Here is a 20,759-nt window from a genome sequence, read left to right as displayed (position 1 = left end):
GATACGACAATCTCATTTCCGATCCACTAATTCTTCTTTACTGCATCCCTCATTCCCACACATTGACGAATTCACACGGAAATTCCGTCGCTATGAAATACGAGTACTATGTGTTCTAAGACAATTATTTCTAAATCGAGTAACGTTTCTATGGAAATGACAGGATTTTCTTTTGGGATACGACAATCACATTTCCGATCCACTAATCCTTCTTTACTGCATCCCTCACTGCCAAACATTGACGAATTCACACGGACATTGCGTCGCAATGAAATACTATGTGTTCTAAGACATTTCCTTCTAAATCGAGTAACGTTTCTATGGAAACGACAGGATTTTCTTTTGGGATACGACAATCTCATTTCCGATCCACTAATCCTTCTTTACTGCATGCCTCACTCCCACACATTGACGTATTCACACGGAAATTCCGTCGCTATGAAAAACGAGTACTATGTGTTCTAAGACATCTCCTTCTAAATCGAGTAACGTTCCTATGGAAACGACAGGATTTTCTTTTGGGATACGACAATCTCATTTCCGATCCACTAATCATTCTTTACTGCATCCCACACTCCCACACATTGACGAATTCACACGGAAATTGCGTCGCTATGAAATACTATGTGTTCTAAGACATTTCCCTCTAAATCGAGTAACGTTTCTATGGAAACGACAGGATTTTCTTTTGGGAGACGACAATCTCATTTCCGATCCACTAATCCTTCTTTACTGCATCCCTCACTCCCACACATTGACGAATTCACACGGAAATTGCGTCGCTATGAATTACGAGTACTATGTGTTCTAAGACATTTCCTTCTAAATCGATTAACGTTCCTATGAAAAGGACAGGATTTTCTTTTGGGATTCGACAATCACATTTCCGATCCACTAATCCTTCTTTACTGCATCCCTCACTCCCACACATTGACGAATTCACACGGAAATTCCGTCGCTATGAATTACTATGGGTTCTATGACTTCTCCTTCTAAATCAAGTAACGTTTCTATGGAAACGACAGGACTTTTGTTTGGGATACGACAATCTCATTTCCGATCCACTAATCCTTCTTTACTGCATCCCTCACTCCCACACATTGACGAATTCACACGGAAATTCCGTCGCTATGAAAAACGAGTACAATGTGTTCTAAGACATTTCCTTCTAAATCGAGTAACGTTCCTATGGAAACGACAGGATTTTCTTTTGGGATTCGACAATCACATTTCCGATCCCCTAATCCTTCCTTACTGCATCCCTCACTCCCAAACATTGACGAAATCACACGGAAACTGCGTCGCTATGAAATACTATGTGTTCTAAGACATTTCCTCCTAAATCGAGTAACGTTTCTATGGAAACGACAGGATTTTCTTTTGGGATACGACAACCTCATTTCCGATCCACTAATCCTTCTTTACTGCATCCCTCACTCCCACACATTGACGAATTCACACGGAAATTGCGTCGCTATGAAATACGAGTACTATGTGTTCTAAGACATTCCCTTCTAAATTGAGTAACGTTTCTATGGAAACGACAGGATTTTCTTTTGGGATACGACAATCACATTTCCGATCCACTAGTCCTTCTTTACTGTATCCCTCACCCCCACACATTGACGAATACACACGGAAATTCCGTCGCTATGAAATACGAGTACTATGAGTTCTAAGACATTTCCTTCTTAATCGAGTAACGTTTCTATGGAAACGACAGGATTTTCTTTTGGGATACGACAATCTCATTTCCGATCCACTAATCCTTCTTTACTGCATCCCTCACTCCCACACATTGACGTATTCACACGGAAATTGCGTCGCTATGAAATACGAGTACTATGTGTTCTAAGACATTTCCTTCTAAATCGAGTAACGTTTCTATCGAAACGACAGGATTTTCTTTTGGGATACGACAATCACATTTCCGATCCACTAATCCTTCTTTACTGCATCCCTCACTCCCAAACATTGACGAATTCACACGGAAATTCCGTCGCTATGAAATAAGAGTACTATGTGTTCTATGACATTTCCGTCTAAATCGAGTAACGTTTCTATGGAAACGACAGGATTTTCTTTTGGGATACGACAATCACATTTCCGAACCACTAATCCTTCTTTACTGCATCCCTCACTCCCACACATTGACGAATTCACACGGAAATTCCGTCGCTATGAATTACTATGGGTTCTATGACTTCTCCTTCTAAATCAAGTAACGTTTCTATGGAAACGACAGGACTTTTGTTTGGGATACGACAATCTCATTTCCGATCCACTAATCCTACTTTACTGCATCCCTCACTCCCAAACATTGACGAATTCACACGGAAATTGCGTCGCTATGAAATACTATGTGTTCTAAGACATTTCCTTCTAAATCGAGTAACGTTTCTATGGAAACGACAGGATTTTTCTTTGGGATACGACAATCTCATTTCCGATCCACTAACCCTTCTTTACTGCATCCCTCACTCCCAAACATTGATGAATTCACACGGAAATTGCGTCGCTATGAAATACGAGTACTATGTGTTCTAAGACATTACCTTCTAAATCGAGTAACGTTTCTATGGAAACGACAGGATTTTCTTTTGGGATACGACAATCACATTTCCGATCCACTAATCCTTCTTTACTGCATCCCTCACTCCCAAACATTGACGAATTCACACGGAAATTCCGTCGCTATGAAATACGGGTACTATGTGTTCTAAGACATTTCCTTCTAAATCGAGTAACGTTTCTATGGAAACGAGATGGTTTTCTTTTGGGATACGACAATCACATTTCCGATCCACTAATCCTTCTTTACAGCATCCCTCACTCCCACACATTGACGAATTCACACGGAAATTCCGTCGCTATGAAATACGAGTACTATGAGTTCTAAGACATTTCCATCTAAATCGAGTAACGTTTCTATGGAAACGACAGGATTTTCTTTTGGGATACGACAATCTCATTTCCGATCCACTAATCCTTCTTTACTGCTTCCCTCACTCCCACACATTGACGAATTCACACGGAAATTCCGTCGCAATGAAATACGAGTACTATGTGTTCTAAGACATTTACTTCTAAATCGAGTAACGTTTCTATGGAAACGACAGGATTTTCTTTTGGGATACGACAATCTCATTTCCGATCCACTAATCCTTCTTTACTGCACCCCTCACACCCACACATTGACGAATTCACACGGAAATTGCGTCGCTATGAAATACTATGTGTTCTAAGACATTTCCTTCTAAATCGAGTAACGTTTCTATTGAAACGACAGGATTTTCTTTTGGGATACGACAATCACATTTCCGATCCACTAATCCTTCTTTACTGCATCCCTCACTCCCAAATATTGACGAATTCACACGGAAATTGCGTCACTATGAAATACTATGTGTTCCAAGACATTTCCTTCTAAATCGAGTAACGTTTCTATGGAAACGACATTATTTTCTTTTGGGATACGACAATCTCATTTCCGATCCAGTAATCCTTTTTTACTGCATCCCTCACTCCCACACATTGACGAATTCATACGGAAATTCCGTCGCTATGAAATACGAGTACTATGAGTTCTAAGACAGTTCCTTCTAAATCGAGTAACGCATCTATGGAAACGACAGGATTTTCTTTTGGGATACGACAATCACATTTCCGATCCACTAATCCTTCTTTATTGCATCCCTCACTCCCAAACATTGACGAATTCACACGGAAATTGCGTCGCTATGAAATACTATGTGTTCTAAGACATTTCCTTCTAAATCGAGTAACGTTTCTATGGAAACGACAGGATTTTCTTTTGGGATACGACAATCTCATTTCCGATCCACTAATCCTTCTTTACTGCGTCCCTCACTCCCACACATTGACGAATTCACACGGAAATTGCGTCGCTATGAAATACGAGTACTATGTGTTCTAAGACATTTCCTTCTAAATCGAGTAACGTTTCTATGGAAACGACAGGATTTTCTTTTGGGATACGACAATCACATTTCCGATCCACTAGTCCTTCTTTACTGTATCCCTCACTCCCACACATTGACGAATTCACACGGAAATTCCGTCGCTATGAAATACGAGTACTATGAGTTCTAAGACATTTCCTTCTAAATCGAGTAACGTTTCTATGGAAACGACAGGATTTTCTTTTGGGATAACACAATCTCATTTCCGATCCACTAATCATTCTTTACTGCATCCCTCACTCCCACAAATTGACGAATTCACACGGAAATTCCGTCGCTATGAAAAACGAGTACTATGTGTTCTAAAACATTTCCTTCTAAATCGAGTAACGTTCCTATGGAAACGACAGGATTTTCTTTTGGGATTCGACAATCACATTTCCGATCCACTAATCCTTCTTTACTGCATCCCTCACTCCCAAACATTGACGAATTCAAACGGAAATTGCGTCGCTATGAAATACTATGTGTTCTAAGACATTTCCTTCTAAATCGAGTAACGTTTCTATGGAAACGACAGGATTTTCTTTTGGGATACGACAATCACATTTCCGAACCACTAATCCTTCTTTACTGCATCCCTCACTCCCAAACATTGACGAATTCACACGGAAATTGCGTCGCTATGAAATACGAGTACTATGTGTTCTAAGACATTTCCTTTTAAATCGAGTAACGTTTCTATGAAAACGACAGGATTTTCTTTTGGGATACGACAATCTCATTTCCGATCCACTAATCCTTCTTTACTGCATCCCTCACCCCCACACATTGACGAATTCACACGGAAATTCCGTCGCTATGAAATACGAGTACTATGTGTTCTAAGACAATTCCTCCTAAATCGTGTAACGTTTCTATGGAAACGACAGGATTTTCTTTTGGGATACGACAATCACATTTCCGATCCACTAATCCTTCTTTACTGCATGCCTCACTCCCAAACATTGACGAATTCACACGGAAATTGCGTCGCTATGAAATACGAGTACTATGTGTCCTAAGACATTTCCTTCTAAATCGAGTAACGTTTCTATGGAAACGACAGGATTTTCTTTTGGGATACGACAATCTCATTTCCGATCCACTAATCCTTCTTTACTGCATCCCTCACCCCCACACATTGACGAATTCACACGGAAATTCCGTCGCTATGAAATACGAGTACTATGTGATCTAAGACATTTCCTTCTAAATCGAGTAACGTTTCTATGGAAACGACAGGATTTTCTTTTGGGATACGACAATCTCATTTCCGATCCACTAATCCTTCTTTACTGCATCCCTCACCCCCACACATTGACGAATTCACACGGAAATTCCGTCGCTATGAAATACGAGTACTATGTGATCTAAGACAATTCCTTCTAAATCGAGTAACGTTTCTATGGAAACGACAGGATTTTCTTTTGGGATACGACAATCTCATTTCCGATCCACTAATCCTCCTTTACTGCATCCCTCACTCCCACACATTGACGTATTCACACGGAAATTCCGTCGCTATGAAAAACGAGTACTATGTGTTCTAAGACATTTCCTTCTAAATCGAGTAACGCTCCTATGGAAACGACAGGATTTTCTTTTGGGATACGACAATCTCATTTCCGATCCACTAATCCTTCTTTACTGCATCCCTCACTCCCACACATTGACGAATTCACACGGAAATTGCGTCGCTATGAAATACTATGTGTTCTAAGACATTTCCTTCTAAATCGAGTAACGTTTCTATGGAAATGACAGGATTTTCTTTTGGGAGACGACAATCTCATTTCCGATCCACTAATCCTTCTTTACTGCATCCCTCACTCACACACATTGACGAATTCACACGGAAATTGCGTCGCTATGAATTACGAGTACTATGTGTTCTAAGACATTTCCTTCTAAATCGAGTAACGTTTCTATCGAAACGACAGGATTTTCTTTTGGGATACGACAATCACATTTCCGATCCACTAATCCTTCTTCACTGCATCCCTCACTCCCAAACATTGACGAATTCACACGGAAATTCCGTCGCTATGAAATAAGAGTACTATGTGTTCTAAGACATTTCCGTCTAAATCGAGTAACGTTTCTATGGAAACGACTGGATTTTCTTTTGGGATACGACAATCACATTTCCGAACCACTAATCCTTCTTTACTGCATCCCTCACTCCCACACATTGACGAATTCACACGGAAATTCCGTCGCTATGAATTACTATGGGTTCTATGACTTCTCCTTCTAAATCAAGTAATGTTTCTATGGAAACGACAGGACTTTTGTTTGGGATACGACAATCTCATTTCCGATCCACTAATCCTTCTTTACTGCATCACTCACTCCCAAACATTGACGAATTCACACGGAAATTGCGTCGCTATGAAATACTATGTGTTCTAAGACATTTCCTTCTAAATCGAGTAACGTTTCTATGGAAACGACAGGATTTTCTTTTGGGATACGACAATCTCATTTCCGATCCACTAACCCTTCTTTACTGCATCCCTCACTCCCAAACATTGACGAATTCACACGGAAATTGCGTCGCTATGAAATACGAGTACTATGTGTTCTAAGACATTACCTTCTAAATCGAGTAACGTTTCTATGGAAACGACAGGATTTTCTTTTGGGATACGACAATCACATTTCCGATCCACTAATCCTTCTTTACTGCATCCCTCACTCCCAAACATTGACGAATTCACACGGAAATTCCGTCGCTATGAAATACGGGTACTATGTGTTCTAAGACATTTCCTTCTAAATCGAGTAACGTTTCTATGGAAACGACAGGATTTTCTTTTGGGATACGACAATCACATTTCCGATCCTCTAAACTTTCTTTACTGCATACCTCACTCCCATACATTGACGAATTCACACGGAAATTCCGTCGCTATGAAATACGGGTACTATGTGTTCTAAGACATTTCCTTTTAAATCGAGTAACGTTTCTATGGAAACGACAGGATTTTCTTTTGGGATACGACAATCACATTTCCGATCCACTAATCCTTCTTTACTGCATCCCTCACTCCCACACATTGACGAATTCACACGGAAATTCCGTCGCTATGAAATACGAGTACTATGAGTTCTAAGACATTTCCATCTAAATCGAGTAACGTTTCTATGGAAACGACAGGATTTTCTTTTGGGATACGAAAATCTCATTTCCGATCCACTAATCCTTCTTTACTGCATCCCTCACTCCCACACATTGACGAATTCACACGGAAATTCCATCGCAATGAAATACGAGTACTATGTGTTCTAAGACATTTACTTCTAAATCGAGTAATGTTTCTATGGAAACGACAGGATTTTCTTTTGGGATACGGCAATCACATTTCCGATCCACTAATCCTTCTTTACTGCATCCCTCACTCCCAAACATTGACGAATTCACACGGAAATTCCGTCGCTATGAAATACTATGTGTTCCAAGACATTTCCTTCCTAATCGAGTAACGTTTCTATGGAAACGACAGGATTTTCTTTTGGCATACGACAAAATCATTTCCGATCCACAAATCCTTCTTTACTGCATCCCTCACTCCCACACATTGACGAATTCACACGGAAATTGCGTCGCTATGAAATACTATGTGTTCCAAGACATTTCCTTCTAAATCGAGTAACGTTTCTATGGAAACGACAGGATTTTCTTTTGGGATACGACAATCTCATTTCCGATCCACTAATCCTTCATTACTGCAATTCCCTCACTCCCACACATTGACGAATTCATACGGAAATTCCGTCGCTATGAAATACGAGTACTATGTGTTCTAAGACAGTTCCTTCTAAATCGAGTAACGCTTCTATGGAAACGACAGGATTTTCTTTTGGGATACGACAATCACATTTCCGATCCACTAATCCTTCTTTACTGCACCCCCTCACTCCCAAACATTGACGAATTCACACGGAAATTGCGTCGCTATGAAATACTATATGTTCTAAGACATTTCCTTCTAAATCGAGTAACGTTTCTATGGAAACGACAGGATTTTCTTTTGGGATACGACAATCTCATTTCCGATCCACTAATCCTTCTCTACTGCATCCCTCACTCCCACACATTGACGAATTCACACGGAAATTGCGTCGCTATGAAATACGAGTACTATGTGTTAGAAGACATTTCCTTCTAAATCGAGTAACGTTTCTATGGAAACGACAGGATTTTCTTTTGGGATACGACAATCACATTTCCGATCCACTAGTCCTTCTTTACTGTATCCCTCACTCCCACACATTGACGAATTCACACGGAAATTCCGTCGCTATGAAATACGAGTACTATGAGTTCTAAGACATTTCCTTCTAAATCGAGTAACGTTTCTATGGAAACGACAGGATTTTCTTTTGGGATACGACAATCTCATTTCCGATCCACTAATCCTTCTTTACTGCATCCCTCACTCCCACACATTGACGAATTCACACGGAAATTCCGTCGCTATGAAAAACGAGTACTATGTGTTCTAAGACATTTCCTTCTAAATCGAGTAACGTTCCTATGGAAACGACAGGATTTTCTTATGGGATTCGACAATCACATTTCCGATCCACTAATCCTTCTTTACTGCATCCCTCACTCCCAAACATTGACGAATTCACACGGAAATTGCGTCGCTATGAAATACGAGTACTATGTGTCCTAAGACATTTCCTTCTAAATCGAGTAACGTTTCTATGGAAACGACAGGATTTTCTTTTGGGATACGACAATCTCATTTCCGATCCACTAATCCTTCTTTTCTGCATCCCTCACCCCCACACATTGACGAATTCACACGGAAATTCCGTCGCTATGAAATACGAGTACTATGTGTTCTAAGACAATTCCTTCTATATCGAGTAACGTTTCTATGGAAACGACAGGATTTCCTTTTGGGATACGACAATCACATTTCCGATCCACTAATCCTTCTTTACTGCATCCCTCACTCCCAAACATTGACGAATTCACACGGAAATTGCGTCGCAATGAAATACTATGTGTTCTAAGACATTTCCTTCTAAATCGAGTAACGTTTCTATGAAAACGACAGGATTTTCTTTAGAGATACGACAATCTGATTTCCGATCCACTAATCCTTTTTTACTCCATCCCTCACTCCCACACATTGACGTACTCACACGGAAATTGTGTCGCTATGAAATACGAGTACTATGTGTTCTAAGACATTTCCTTCTAAATCGAGTAACGTTTCTATGGAAACGACAGGATTTTCTTTTGGGATACGACAATCACATTTCCGATCAATAATCCTCCTTTACTGCATCCCTCACTCCCAAACTTTGACGAATTCACACGGAAATTGCGTCGCTATGAAGTACTATGTTTTCTAAGACATTTCCTTCTAAACCAAGTAACGTTTCTATGGAAACGACAGGATTTTCTTTTGGGATACGACAATCTCATTTCCGAAACACTAATCCTTCTTTACTGCATCCCTCACTCCCAAACATTGACGAATTCACACGGAAATTGCGTCGCTATGAGATACTATGTGTTCTAAGACGTTTCATTCTAAATCGAGTAACGTTTCTATGGAAACGACAGGACTTTTGTTTTGGGAAACGACAATCACATTTCCGATCCACTAATCCATCTTTGCTGCATCCCACACTCCCACACATTGACGAATTCAAACGGTAATTCCGTCGCTATGAAATACGAGTACTATGTGTTCTAAGACATTTCCTTCTAAATCGAGTGACGTTTCTATGGAAACGACAGGATTTTCTTTTGGGATACGACAATCTCATTTCCGATCCACTAATCCTTCTTTACTGCATCCCTCACTCCCACACATTGACGATTTCACACGGAAATTGTGTCGCTATGATATACGAGTACTATGTGTTCTAAGACATTTCCTTCTAAATCGAGTCACGTTTCTATGGAAACGACAGGATTTTCTTTTGGGATACGACAATCACATTTCCGATCCACTAATCCTTCTTTACTCCATCCCTCACTCCCACACATTGACGTACTCACACGGAAATTGTGTCGCTATGAAATACGAGTACTATGTGTTCTAAGACATTTCCTTCTAAATCGAGTAACGTTTCTATGGAAACGACAGGATTTTCTTTTGGGATACGACAATCACATTTCCGATCCACTAATCCTTCTTCACTGCATCCCTCACTCCCAAACATTGACGAATTCACACGGAAATTGCGTCGCTATGAAATACTATGTGTTCTAAGACATTTCCTTCTAAATCGAGTAACGTTTCTATGGAAACGACAGGATTTTCTTTTGGGATACGACAATCTCATTTCCGATCCACTAATCCTTCTTTACTGCATCCCTCACTCCCAAACATTGACGAATTCACACGGAAATTGCGTCGCTATGAAATACTATGTGTTCTAAGACATTTCCTTCTAAATCGAGTAACGTTTCTATGGAAACGACAGGATTTTCTTTTGGGATACGACAATCACATTTCCGATCCACTAATCCTTCTTTACTGCATCCCTCACTGCCAAACATTGACGAATTCACACGGAAATTGCGTCGCTATGAAATACTATGTGTTCTAAGACATTTCCTTCTAAATCGAGTAACGTTTCTATGGAAACGACAGGATTTTCTTTTGGGATACGACAATCACATTTCCGATCCACTAATCCTTCTTTACTCCATCCCTCACTCCCACACATTGACGTACTCACACGGAAATTGTGTCGCTATGAAATACGAGTACTATGTGTTCTAAGACATTTCCTTCTAAATCGAGTAACGTTTCTATGGAAACGACATAATTTTCTTTTCGGATACGGCAATCACATTTCCGATCCACTAATCGTTCTTTAGTGCATCCCTCACTCCCACAAATTGACGAATTCACACGGAAATTCCGTCGCTATGAAATACGAGTACTATGTGTTCTAAGACATTTCCTTCTAAATCGAGTAACGTTTCTATGGAAACGACAGGATTTTCTTTTGGGATACGACAATCACATTTCCGATCCACTAATCCTTCTTTACTGCATCCCTCACTCCCAAACATTGACGAATTCACACGGAAATTGCGTCGCTATGAAATACTATGTGTTCTAAGACATTTCCTTCTAAATCGAGTAACGTTTCTATGGAAACGACAGGACTTTCTTTTTGAAACGACAATCTCATTTCCGATCCACTAATCCTTCTTTACTGCATCCCTCACTCCGACACACTGACGAATTCACATGGAAATTCCGTCGCTATGAAATACGAGTACTATGTGTTCTAAGACATTTCCTTCTAAATCGAGTATCGTTTCTATGGAAACGACAGGAATTTCTTTTGGGATACGACAATCACATTTCCGATCCACTAATCCTTCTTTACTGCATCCCTCACTCCCAAACATTGACGAATTCACACGGAAATTGCGTCGCTATGAAATACTATGTGTTCTAAGACATTACATTCTAAAACGAGTAACGTTTCTATGGAATCGACAGGATTTTCTTTTGGGGTACCACAATCACATGTCCGATCCACTAATCCTTTTTTACTGCATCCCTCCCTCCCACACATTGACGAATTCACACGGAAATTCCGTCGCTATGAAATACGAGTACTATGTGTTCTAAGACATTTCCTTCTAAACCGAGTAACGTTTCTATGGAAACGACAGGATTTTCTTTTGGGATACGACAATCACATTTCCGATCCACTAATCCTTCTTTACTGCATCCCTCACTCCCAAACATTGACGAATTCACACGGAAATAGCGTCGCTACGAAATACTATGTGTTCTAAGACATTTCCTTTTAAATCGAGTAACGTTTCTATGGAAACGACAGGATTTTCTTTTGGGATACGACAATCACATTTTTGATCTTCTAATCCTTCTTTACTCCACCCCTCACTCCCACACATTGACGTACTCACACGGAAATTGTGTCGCTATGAAATACGAGTACTATGTGTTGTAAGACATTTCCTTCTAAATCGAGTAACGTTTCTATGGAAACGACAGGATTTGCTTTTGGGATACGACAATCACATTTCCGATCCACTAATCCCTCTTTACTTCATCCCTCACTCCCAAACATTGACGAATTCACACGGAAATTGCGTCGCTATGAAATACTATGTGTTCTAAGACATTTCCTTCTAAATCGAGTAACGTTTCTATGGAAACGACAGGATTTTCTTTTGGGATACGACAATCTCATTTCCGATCCACTAATCCTTCTTTACTCCATCCCTCACTCCCACACATTGACGTACTCACACGGAAACTGTGTCGCTATGAAATACGAGTACTATGTGTTCTAAGACATTTCCTTCTAAATCGAGTAACGTTTCTATGGAAACGACAGGATTTTCTTTTGGGATACGACAATCACATTTCCGATCCACTAATCCTTCTTAACTGCATCCCTCACTCCCACACATTGTCGAATTCACACGGAAATTCCGTCGCTATGAAATACGAGTACTATGTGTTCTAAGACATTTCCTTCTAAATCGAGTAACGTTTCTATGGAAACGACAGGATTTTCTTTTGGGATACGACAATCTCATTTCCGATCCACTAATCCTTCTTTACTGCATCCCTCACTCCCACACATTGACGAATTCACACGGAAATTCCGTTGCTATGAAATACGAGTACTATGTGTTCTAAGACATTTCCTTCTAAATCGAGTAACGTTTCTATGGAAACGACAGGATTTTCTTTTGGGATACGACAATCACATTTCCGATCCACTAATCCTTCTTTACTCCATCCCTCACTCCCACAAATTGACGTACCCACACGGAAATTGTGTCGCTATGAAATACGAGTACTATGTGTTCTAAGACATTTCCTTCTAAATCGAGTAACGTTTCTATGGAAACGACAGAATTTTCTTTTGGAATACGACAATCGCATTTCCGATCCACTAATCCTTCTTTACTGCATCCCACACTCCCAAACATTGACGAATTCACACGGAAATTGCGTCGCTATGAAATACTATGTGTTCTAAGACGTTTCCTTCTAAATCGAGTAACGTTTCTATGGAAACGACAGGATTTTCTTTTGGGATACGACAATCACATTTCCGATCCACTAATCCTTCTTTACTCCATCCCTCTTTCCCAAACATTGACGAATTCACACGGAAATAGCGTCGCTATGAAATACTATGTGTTCTATGACATTTCCTTCTAAATCGAGTAACGTTTCTATGGAAACGACAGGATTTTCTTTTGGGATACGACAATCACATTTCCGATCCACTAATCCTTCTTTACTGCATCCCTCACTCCCAAACATTGGCGAATTCACACGGAAATTGCGTCGCTATGAAATACTATGTGTTCTAATACATTTCCTTCTAAATCGAGTAACGTTTCTATGGAAACGACAGGATTTTCTTTTGGGATACGACAATCACATTTCCGATCCACTCATCCTTCTTCACTGCATCCCTCTCTCCCACACATTGACGAATTCACACGGAAATTGAGTCGCTATGTAATACTATGTGTTCTAAGACATTTCCTTCTAAATCGAGTAACGTTTCTATGGAAACGACAGGATTTTCTTTTGGGATAAGACAATCACATTTCCAATCCACTAATCCTTCTTTACTGCATCCCTCACTCCCACACATTGACGAATTCACACGGAAATTGCGTCGCTATGAATTACTATTTGTTCTAAGACATTTCCTTCTAAATCGAGTAACGTTTCTATGGAAACGACAGGATTTTCTTTTGGGATACGACAATCTCATTTCCGATCCACTAATCCTTCTTCACTGCATCCTTCACTCCCAAACATTGACAAATTCACACGGAAATTGCGTCGCTATGAAATACTATGTGTTCTAAGACATTTCCTTCTAAATCGAGTAACGTTTCTATGGAAACGACAGGATTTTCTTTTGGGATACGACAATCTCATTTCCGATCCACTAATCCTTCTTTACTGCATCCCTCACTCCCACACATTGACGAATTCACACGGAAATTCCGTCGCTATGAAATACGGGTACTATGTGTTCTAAGACATTTCCTTCTAAATCGAGTAACGTTTTTATGGAAACGACAGGATTTTCTTTTGGGATACGACAATCACATTTCCGATCCACTAATCCTTCTTTACTGCATCCCTCACTCCCAAACATTGACGAATTCACACGGAAATTGCGTCGCTATGAAATACTATCTGTTCTAAGACATTTCCTTCTAAATCGAGTAACGTTTCTAAGGAAACGACAGGATTTTCTTTTGGGATACGACAATCTCATTTCCGATCCACTAATCCTTCTTTACTCCATCCCTCACTCCCACACATTGACGTACTCACACGGAAACTGTGTCGCTATGAAATACGAGTACTATGTGTTCTAAGACATTTCCTTCTAAATCGAATAACGTTTCTATGGAAACGACAGGATTTTCTTTTGGGATACGACATTCACATTTCCGATCCACTAATCCTTCTTTACTGCATACCTCACTCCCACACATTGACGAATTCACACGGAAATTCCATCGCTATGAAATACGAGTACTACGTGTTCTAAGACATTTCCTTCTAAATCGAGTAACGTTTCTATAGAACGACAGGATTTTCTTTTGGGATACGACAATCTCATTTCTGATCCACTAATCCTTCTTTACTGCATCCCTCACTCCCACACATTGACGAATTCGCACGGAAATTCCGTTGCTATGAAATACGAGTACTATGTGTTCTAAGACATTTCCTTCTAAATCGAGTAACGTTTCTATGGAAACGACAGGATTTCCTTTTAAGATACGACAATCACATTTCCGATCCAGTAATCCTTCTTTACTCCATCCCTCACTCCCACACATTGACGTACTCACACGGAAATTGTGTCGCTATGAAATACGAGTACTATGTGTTCTAAGACATTTCCTTCTAAATCGAGTAACGTTTCTATGGAAACGACAGGATTTTCTTTTGGAATACGACTATCACATTTCCGATCCACTAATCCTTCTTTACTGCATCCCTCACTCCCACACATTGTCGAATTCACACGGAAATTGCGTCGCTATGAAATACGAGTACTATGTATTATAAGACATTTCCTTCTAAAACGAGTAACGTTTCTATGGATACGACAGGATTTTCTTTTGGGATACGACAATCACATTTCTGATCCACTAATCCTTCTTTACTGCATTCCTCACTCCCACACATTGACGAATTCACACGGAAATTGCGTCGCTATGAAATACGAGTACTATGTGTTCTAAGACATTTCCTTCTAAATCGAGTAACGTTTCTATGGAAACGACAGGATTTTCTTTTGGGATACGACAATCTCATTTCCGATCCACTAATCCTCCTTTACTGCATCCCTCACTCCCACACATTGACGAATTCACACGGAAATTGCGTCGCTATGAAATACTATGTGTTCTAAGACATTTCCTTCTAAATCGAGTAACGTTTCTGTGGAAACGACAGGATTTTCTTTTGGGATACGACAATCACATTTCCGATCCACTAATACTTCTTTACTCCATCCCTCTTTCCCAAACATTGACGAATTCACACGGAAATTGCGTCGCTATGAAATACTATGTGTTCTAAGACATTTCCTTCTAAATCAAGTAACGTTTCTATGGAAACGACAGGATTTTCTTTTGGGATACGACAATCACATTTCCGATCCACTAATCCTTCTTTACTCCATCCCTCTTTCCCAAACATTGACGAATTCACACGGAAATTGCGTCGCTATGAAATACTATGTGTTCTAAGACATTTCCTTCTACATCGAGTAACGTTTCTATGGAGACGACAGGATTTTCTTTTGGGATACGACAATCACATTTCCGATCCACTAATCCTTCTTTACTGCATCCCTCACTCCCACACATTGACGAATTCACACGGAAATTCCGTCGCTATGAAATACAAGTACTATGTGTTCTAAGACATTTCCTTCTAAATCGAGTATCGTTTCTATGGAAACGACAGGATTTTCTTTTGGGATACGACAATCACATTTCCGATCCACTAATCCTTATTTACTGCATCCTTCACTCCCAAACATTGACGAATTCACACGGAAATTGCGTCGCTATGAAATACTATGTGTTCTAAGACATTTCCTTCTAAATCGAGTAACGTCTCTATGAAACGACAGGATTTTCTTTTGGGATACGACAATCTCATTTCCGATCCACTAATCCTTCTTTACTGCATCCCTCACTCCCACACATTGACGAATTCACACGGAAATTCCGTCGCTATGAAATACGAGTACTATGTGTTCTAAGACATTTCCTTCTAAATCGAGTAACGTTTTTATGGAAACGACAGGATTTTCTTTTATGATACGACAATCACATTTCCGATCCACTAATCCTTCTTTACTGCATCCCTCACTCCCAAACATTGACGAATTCACACGGAAATTGCGTCGCTATGAAATACAATGTGTTCTAAGACATTTCCTTCTAAATCGAGTAACGTTTCTATGGAAACGACAGGATTTTCCTTTGGGATACGACAATCTCATTTCCGATCCACTAATCCTTCTTTACTCCATCCCTCACTCCCACACATTGACGTACTCACACGGAAATTGTGTCGCTATGAAATACGAGTACTATGTGTTCCAAGACATTTCCTTCTAAATCGAGTAACGTTTCTATGGAAACGACTTAATTTTCTTTTGGGATTCGACAATCACATTTCCGATCCACTAATCCTTCTTTACTGCATCCCTCACTCCCACACATTGACGAATTCACACGGAAATTGAGTCGCTATGAAATACTATTTGTTCTAAGACATTTCCTTCTAAATCGAGTAACGTTTCTATGGAAACGACAGGATTTTCTTTTGGGATACGACAATCTCATTTCCGATCCACTAATCCTTCTTAACTGCATCCCTCACTCCCACACATTGACGAATTCACACGGAAATTCCGTCGCTATGAAATACGAGTACTATGTGTTCTAAGACGTTTCCTTCTAAATCGAGTAACGTTTTTATGGAAACGACAGGATTTTCTTTTGGGATACGACAATCTCTTTTCCGATCCACTAATCCTTCTTTACTGCATCCCTCACTCCCAAACATTGACGAATTCACACGGAAATTGCGTCGCTATGAAATACAATGTGTTCTAAGACATTTCCTTCTAAATCGAGTAACGTTTCTATGGAAACGACAGGATATTCTTTTGGGATACGACCATCTCATTTCCGATCCACTAATCCTCCTTTACTGCATCCCTCACTCCCACACATTGACGAATTCACACGGAAATTCCGTCGCTATGAAATATAAGTACTATGTGTTCTAAGACATTTCCTTCTAAATCGAGTATCGTTTCTATGGAAACGACAGGATATTCTTTTGGGATACGACAATCACATTTCCGATCCAGTAATCCTTCTTTACTCCATCCCTCACTCCCACACATTGACGTACTCACACGGAAATTGTGTCGCTATGAAATACGAGTACTATGTGTTCTAAGACATTTCCTTCTAAATCGAGTAACGTTTCTATGGAAACGACAGGATTTTCTTTTGGAATACGACTATCACATTTCCGATCCACTAATCCTTCTTTACTGCATCCCTCACTCCCACACATTGACGAATTCACACGGAAATTGCGTCGCTATGAAATACGAGTACTATGTATTATAAGACATTTCCTTCTAAAACGAGTAACGTTTCTATGGATACGACAGGATTTTCTTTTGGGATACGACAATCACATTTCTGATCCACTAATCCTTCTTTACTGCATTCCTCACTCCCACACATTGACGAATTCACACGGAAATTGCGTCGCTATGAAATACGAGTACTATGTGTTCTAAGACATTTCCTTCTAAATCGAGTAACGTTTCTATGGAAACGACAGGATTTTCTTTTGGGATACGACAATCTCATTTCCGATCCACTAATCCTCCTTTACTGCATCCCTCACTCCCACACATTGACGAATTCACACGGAAATTGCGTCGCTATGAAATACTATGTGTTCTAAGACATTTCCTTCTAAATCGAGTAACGTTTCTGTGGAAACGACAGGATTTTCTTTTGGGATACGACAATCACATTTCCGATCCACTAATACTTCTTTACTCCATCCCTCTTTCCCAAACATTGACGAATTCACACGGAAATTGCGTCGCTATGAAATACTATGTGTTCTAAGACATTTCCTTCTAAATCAAGTAACGTTTCTATGGAAACGACAGGATTTTCTTTTGGGATACGACAATCACATTTCCGATCCACTAATCCTTCTTTACTCCATCCCTCTTTCCCAAACATTGACGAATTCACACGGAAATTGCGTCGCTATGAAATACTATGTGTTCTAAGACATTTCCTTCTACATCGAGTAACGTTTCTATGGAGACGACAGGATTTTCTTTTGGGATACGACAATCACATTTCCGATCCACTAATCCTTCTTTACTGCATCCCTCACTCCCACACATTGACGAATTCACACGGAAATTCCGTCGCTATGAAATACAAGTACTATGTGTTCTAAGACATTTCCTTCTAAATCGAGTATCGTTTCTATGGAAACGACAGGATTTTCTTTTGGGATACGACAATCACATTTCCGATCCACTAATCCTTATTTACTGCATCCTTCACTCCCAAACATTGACGAATTCACACGGAAATTGCGTCGCAATGAAATACTATGTGTTCTAAGACATTTCCTTCTAAATCGAGTAACGTCTCTATGAAACGACAGGATTTTCTTTTGGGATACGACAATCTCATTTCCGATCCACTAATCCTTCTTTACTGCATCCCTCACTCCCACACATTGACGAATTCACACGGAAATTCCGTCGCTATGAAATACGAGTACTATGTGTTCTAAGACATTTCCTTCTAAATCGAGTAACGTTTTTATGGAAACGACAGGATTTTCTTTTATGATACGACAATCACATTTCCGATCCACTAATCCTTCTTTACTGCATCCCTCACTCCCAAACATTGACGAATTCACACGGAAATTGCGTCGCTATGAAATACAATGTGTTCTAAGACATTTCCTTCTAAATCGAGTAACGTTTCTATGGAAACGACAGGATTTTCCTTTGGGATACGACAATCTCATTTCCGATCCACTAATCCTTCTTTACTCCATCCCTCACTCCCACACATTGACGTACTCACACGGAAATTGTGTCGCTATGAAATACGAGTACTATGTGTTCTAAGACATTTCCTTCTAAATCGAGTAACGTTTCTATGGAAACGACTTAATTTTCTTTTGGGATTCGACAATCACATTTCCGATCCACTAATCCTTCTTTACTGCATCCCTCACTCCCACACATTGACGAATTCACACGGAAATTGAGTCGCTATGAAATACTATTTGTTCTAAGACATTTCCTTCTAAATCGAGTAACGTTTCTATGGAAACGACAGGATTTTCTTTTGGGATACGACAATCTCATTTCCGATCCACTAATCCTTCTTAACTGCATCCCTCACTCCCACACATTGACGAATTCACACGGAAATTCCGTCGCTATGAAATACGAGTACTATGTGTTCTAAGACGTTTCCTTCTAAATCGAGTAACGTTTTTATGGAAACGACAGGATTTTCTTTTGGGATACGACAATCTCTTTTCCGATCCACTAATCCTTCTTTACTGCATCCCTCACTCCCAAACATTGACGAATTCACACGGAAATTGCGTCGCTATGAAATACAATGTGTTCTAAGACATTTCCTTCTAAATCGAGTAACGTTTCTATGGAAACGACAGGATATTCTTTTGGGATACGACCATCTCATTTCCGATCCACTAATCCTCCTTTACTGCATCCCTCACTCCCACACATTGACGAATTCACACGGAAATTCCGTCGCTATGAAATATAAGTACTATGTGTTCTAAGACATTTCCTTCTAAATCGAGTATCGTTTCTATGGAAACGACAGGATTTTCTTTTGGTATACGACAATCACATTTCCGATCCACTAATCCTTCTTTACTGCATCCTTCACTCCCAAACATTGACAAATTCACACGGAAATTGCGTCGCTATGAAATACTATGTGTTCTAAGACATTTCCTTCTAAATCGAGTAACGTTTCTATGGAAACGACAGGATTTTCTTTTGGGATACGACAATCTCATTTCCGATCCACTAATCCTTCTTTACTGCATCCCTCACTCCCACCCATTGACGAATTCACACGGAAATTCCGTCGCTATGAAATACGAGTACTATGTGTTCTAAGACATTTCCTTCTAAATCGAGTAACGTTTTTATGGAAACGACAGGATTTTCTTTTGGGATATGACAATCACATTTCCGATCCACTAGTCCTTCTTTACTGCTTCCCTCACTCCCACACATTGATGTACTCACACGGAAATTGTGTCGCTATGAAATACGAGTACTATGTGTTCTAAGACATTCCCTTCTAAATCGAGTAACGTTTCTATGGAAACGACAGGATATTCTTTGGGAATACAACAATCTCATTTCCGATCCACTAATCCTTCTTCACTGCATCCCTCACTCCCAAACATTGACGAATTCTCACGGAAATTGCGTCGCTATGAAATACTATGTGTTCTAAGACATTTCCTTCTAAATCGAGTAACGTTTCTATGGAAACGACAGGATTTTCTTTTGGGATACGACAATCACATTTCCGATCCACTAATCCTTCTTTACTCCATCCCTCTTTCCAAAACATTGTCGAATTCACACGGAAATTGCCTCGCTATGAAATACTATGTGTTC

Source organism: Schistocerca piceifrons, chromosome 5 (genome assembly GCF_021461385.2).
Source record: "Schistocerca piceifrons isolate TAMUIC-IGC-003096 chromosome 5, iqSchPice1.1, whole genome shotgun sequence".
Taxonomy (NCBI): Eukaryota; Metazoa; Arthropoda; class Insecta; order Orthoptera; family Acrididae; genus Schistocerca; species Schistocerca piceifrons.
Note: the sequence above shows the minus strand (reverse complement) of the source record.